We start from the raw sequence: 5226 nt of genomic DNA, 5'->3' as shown, positions 1-5226 counted from the left end.
TTGGATGCAACATCCAAAGCATAAAAGAACAAACGAATAAACTGGATTTCATCAAAATTTTAAATGTCAGCTGTTTAAAACATACCATTAGGGCTGGGCATGGTGGCTCAAGCCTGTAATCCCAGCACTTTGGGAGGCCGAGGCAGGTGGATCACGAGGTCAGGAGATCAGACCATCCTGGCTAACATGGTGAAACCCCGTCTCTACTAAAAACACAAAATAAATTAGATGGGCATGGTGACGGGTGCCTGTAGTTCCAGCTACTCGGGAGGCTGAGGCAGGAGAATGGCGTGAACCCAGGTGGCGGAGCTTGCAGTGAGCTGAGATCGCACCACTGCACTCCAGCCTGGACGACAGAGCAAGACTCCGTCTCAAAAAAAAAAAAAAAAAAAAAAAAAAAAACCACTGAAAAAGCCAATCAACTCTTCATGTGACTTTGCAGTCAATCTGAATCTCAGGGAAAACTGTACAAAGTTCCTTCTCTAGCCCCAATTTCACTGTCCCTTTCCAAAGTGGTGATACTGGTGATCATCCCACAGCCACAAGCCACACCAGCCACCATGGTGGAAATGTGCAAAATCCATGTGTGTCCTTCTTTCCAAATATCCAGGTGATAAATTAGTATGTCATTAAACATTACATATACCGACAATTTCTACAGACCATCATCTTCACTTGCTCATGTGATTTGAAAATGTGTATCTCAGAAATTCAGCTCTCTAGCTTGTACAATACACATGAGGAGAAAACAAGACACACAGGATCTACCTTCTTCCTATCCAGCCAAGTGACTGATTATTTAAGAGATTCAAATGTAACCATGTTTACTTTCATTTAAAAAACACACTGTAACAAAACTGTGTAGGAATGCTGTGATTATAGATACAGCTTATTAGAAAAAGGAGTAGGGGCCAGAAGCAGTGGCTCACACCTGTGATCTCAACACTTTGAGAGGCCAAGGTGGGAGGACTGCTTGAGGCCAGCAGTTTGAGACCAGCTTGGGCAACATAGTGAGAAACTGTTTCTACAAAACAAAACAAAACCAAAACCAAAAAGGAATAGGAAGAGCGTACAGCATTAAAAAAAGAAGAAAGTCTTTAATAGCAAATTAGACTTCTTAGCCAAGTATTCTTAGTTACCTTCAACAATATCTATAGCTTGTGAAATCAAAGAAGGTGGTGAAGGGAGGGTGGAGGGAGTGAGTACAGCGGCACCCATGAGTCGGGTGGAGCCTGGGTGGGAGTGCCTCAGCGCATGGTCACGACAGGATGTGCTCCAGTACTCCTTGTCTGATCAGCTGCTCACACTTCCAACGAGGTAAAAAGTGCTGAGGGGACAAGAAGGGATGCAGAAAGAGTAAAATAAATGATTGGGAAAGAATCTGAAATTATTTCTTGTATCATTAAAAAGTAGCACTGATTAGTTTTCAAAGTCCAACAAGTAAGTAGTTAAAAGTTAAACTTAAGGGGTTGGGCGCGGTGGCTGACACCTGTAATCCCAGCACTTTGGGACGCCGAGGCGGGCGGATCACCTGAGGTCGGGGGTTCGAGACCAGCCTGACCAACAAGGAGAAACCGTGTCTCTACTAAAAAATACAAAATAGGGCCGGGCGCAGTGGCTCACGCCTGTAATCCCAGCACTTTGGGAGGCCGAGGCGGGTGGATCATGAGGTTAGAAGATCGAAACCATCCTGGCTGACATGGTGAAACCCAGTCTCAACTAAAAATGCAAAAAACTAGCCAGGCACGGTGGCAGGCACCTGTAATCCCAGATAGATACTCAGGAGGCTGAGGCAGGAGAATGGCATGAACCCGGGAGGTGGAGCTTGCAGTGAACTGAGACTGCGCCACTGCACTCCAGCATGGGTGACAGAGCAAGACTGTCTCAAAAAAAAAAAAAAATTAGCCAGGCGTGGTGGCGCATGCCTGTAATTCCAGCTACACAGGAGGCTGAGGCAGGAGAATCGCTTGAACCTGGGAGGTGGAGGCTGCAGTGAGCCGAGATCGTACCATTGCACTCCAGCCTGGGCAACAAGAGCAAAACTCCATCTCAAAAAAAAAAAAAAAGTTAAACTTAACTATATTTGCTGTTTTAATCACACTGAAATTGATGCTATTTAGAGTTGTATGGAATTCTGACTTTTACAAATGAATTCAGTTTGCTTAAGTTCAATTCAACTAAGACTTCTGAATCTAGTAGGTATTGTCCTTAGTGTTTGTATTTTTTAAATTTATGCACAGAGAAATCCAGATAGGTGTGATTTGGATTATCACTGGCCCAACAGCCTATCAGGAAGACCCATGAAAGGCTCATTTCTCCATAAAACCTATTCTAGGATTTCAGAGTCTGAACATTCTTCTAATAACAAGTGACAACTTTCCTCCTGTATTTCTCAAGGATGAAAAGTATTCATGACCCACAGTGCGGGTGCTATTCACATGGTACGTGGGAAGATGCCAGCACCCAGGTATTGCTTGTCCCATGTCTTCCTAAGAGGACATCGCTCTTGCTCTAAGGGAACCAGGGGCAAGTGGAAAGATGTCTCCTTCCCTCTCAAATACAAGGACTTACAGAAAACATCGACTGCCCTGGAGGAGGGAAGCTGAGGAAGCAAGGCAGGAAGGCTTTCCGATTCATAGGTGGTCAAAAAAATCTCAAAGGAAGACTCAAGGAAGCAAAATGTAACCTCGGTAGCTATGTGCACGTGAAGGTCCTGCCTCACAAACTCAAAGGCCTTACAAGAGATCCATAACTAAATTCTTCTAAACCAATCTTGAAGATACATGAGCCAAGAAAAATATAAAAAAAACCACAACAAAAACAAAATAACTGAGTTGTTCATTTAATATCGATACTAATGCTGGTATTAAAACAGACGGAGAGTATTGATTTCTGGATAAAAATAAACAGTGCTTGCCATAGTGACAAATATAAAAGAATGTATATTAGAAAATGTTTCCCAGCCAGGCACGGTGGCTCACGCTTGTAATCCCAGCACTTTGGGAGGCCGAGGCAGGTGGATCACGAGGTCAGGAGTTTGAGACCAGCCTGAACAACATGGTGAAACCCCACCTCTACTAAAAAAAAAATACAAAAATTAGCCAGGCATGGTGACATGCGCCTGTAATCCCAGCTAATCAGGAGGCTGAGGCAGGAGAATCGCTTGAACACAGGAGGCAGAGGTTGCAGTGAGCCAAGATTGTGCCACTGCACTCTAGCCTGGGTGACAGAGGGAAACTCCATCTCAAAAAAAAGAATACATATATATATACACACACATATAAAATGTTTCCTACTAATTCTTTAGAGTATGTGAATGATCTACACCAGATTCTACAGAAAATTCAGATGTGGTTGAACATTAGAAGCCCCTAATACCAACCATCAACTGTGGCTGATATTGTTTCTTTTTAATGCCTCCATTTTTATAATTGAGGGTAGGGTCATAGCTGAGAAACAGACTTAAAAAATTCAACCACCAGGCCAGGCGCGGTGGCTCACACCTGTAATCCCAGCACTTTGGGAGGCCGAGGTGGGCGGATCACCTGAGGTCAGGAATTTGAAACCAGCCTGGCCAACATGGTGAAATCCCACCTCTACTAAAAAAACTACAAAAATTAGCCAGGCATGGTGGCAGGAGCCTGTAATCCCAACTACTTGAGAGGCTGAGGCAGGAGAACCGCTTGAACCCAGGAGGTAGAGGTTGCAGTGAGCCAAGATTGCACCATTGTACTCCAGCCTGGAGGACAAGAGTGAGACTTTGTCTCAAAAAAAAAAAAAAAAAAAAAAATTCAACCACAGGACAGCATTTGGGATGAAGGGACATTTCACATAGCTTGCTTTATGAGGATGGCTTTTTTCTTGTTCTTGTGAACCAGAGCTTCCTCCTGGGCCCTCCAGAAATATAGCTGCTTATCAGAGCATTAATTCATTATCTGCTTTCAATTCATTAGTGTCCTAAGAGAATATTGGGACAGAAATTCTTGCCTTAACAACCAAAGACTTTAGAGAACCCTCAAAATCTTTTTAAAAAATATTCAACCTTTGTTTTAGAAGCTCCAAGGGTATTAGTAAAATAATTTTAGTCAACTATTAGTAAAACAGTTTTAAAGCTCCAAGGGTATTAGTAAAATAACAGATCAACTCACCCTGTTAGGAAAATAAGCTCAAGAACCACATGACCTGAAACATTCTTTTGCTCCCTGCCATGAACAAAGTGAACACCAAATCCTTAGGGTCATCAGATCCTAAATGGCTGACCCCAAGATGGCAGGCAAGGAAAGAAAAAGAACAGCTTTTATTAGGTCATTTTTCCTCTTCACGACTTCAGAAAATTGGGATAGGATAAAAAATTTAGTGGTCAGGCACAGTGGCTTACACCTGTAATCCCAGCACTTTGGGAGGCTGAGGTGGGTGGATTGCTTGAGCTCAGTAGTTCAAGACCAGCCTGGCCAACTGGTGAAACTCCATCTTTACAAAAAAATACAAAAATTAAATGGGTGTGGTGGTGCACACCTGTGGTCCAGCTACTTGGGAGGCTGAGGGCGGGGGATCACTTGAGCCCAGGAGGCAGAGGTTGCAATGAACAGAGATTGCGCCACTGCACTCCAGCCTGGTGAACACAGCCAGATCCTGCCTCAAAAAAATAATAATAGATCAGGCGTGGTGGCTCACGGCTGTAATCCCAGCACTTTGGGAGGCAGAGGCAGGCAGATCACAAGGTCAGGAGATCAAGATCATCCTGGCTAACACAGTGAAACCCCATCTCTGCCAAAAATACAAAAAAAAAAAAAAATTAGCCGGGAGTGGTGGTGGGCGCCTGTAGTCCCAGCTACTTGGGAGGCTGAGGCAGAAGAATGGCGTGAACCCAGAAGGCGGAGCTTGCAGTGAGTGGAGATTGTGCCACTGCACTCCAGCCTGGGCAAGAGAGCAAGACTCCGTCTCAAAAATAAATAAATAAATAAACGTAATAATTTAGCTAATGTGAATTCATCTAATGTGAATCTGAAGATTTCTAGGGAAATAATTAATATACTGGGATTACTTTGGGCATGGTGGTTCACATCTGTAATCCTAGCACATTAGGATGCCAAGGTGGGTGGATTGCTTGAGCCCAGGAGTTCAAGACTAGCATGGTCAACACAGCAAGACGCCATCTCTATTTTCTTTAAAAATAGATAGATAGATAGATAGATAGATAGATAGATAGATAGATAGATAGATAGA

General features: G+C 43.6%; 1 non-coding gene across 1 annotated transcript in view; it reads right to left on the bottom strand.

Moving 5' to 3' along the window:
• Positions 1 to 1072: 1072 nt before the first annotated feature.
• Positions 1073 to 5226, bottom strand: part of LOC111527242 — a 4740-nt gene continuing 586 nt past the window's right edge. The window contains exon 2 of the transcript XR_003307089.1: positions 1073 to 1327. This is a non-coding gene — a transcript (uncharacterized LOC111527242). The remainder of the gene's footprint in view (positions 1328 to 5226) is intronic.

The sequence above is a fragment of the Piliocolobus tephrosceles genome, chromosome 20, assembly GCF_002776525.5.
Source record: "Piliocolobus tephrosceles isolate RC106 chromosome 20, ASM277652v3, whole genome shotgun sequence".
NCBI lineage: Eukaryota > Metazoa > Chordata > Mammalia > Primates > Cercopithecidae > Piliocolobus > Piliocolobus tephrosceles.
The sequence above is the reverse complement of the archived record's forward strand: the minus strand, read 5'-3'. Positions and strand labels throughout refer to the sequence as shown.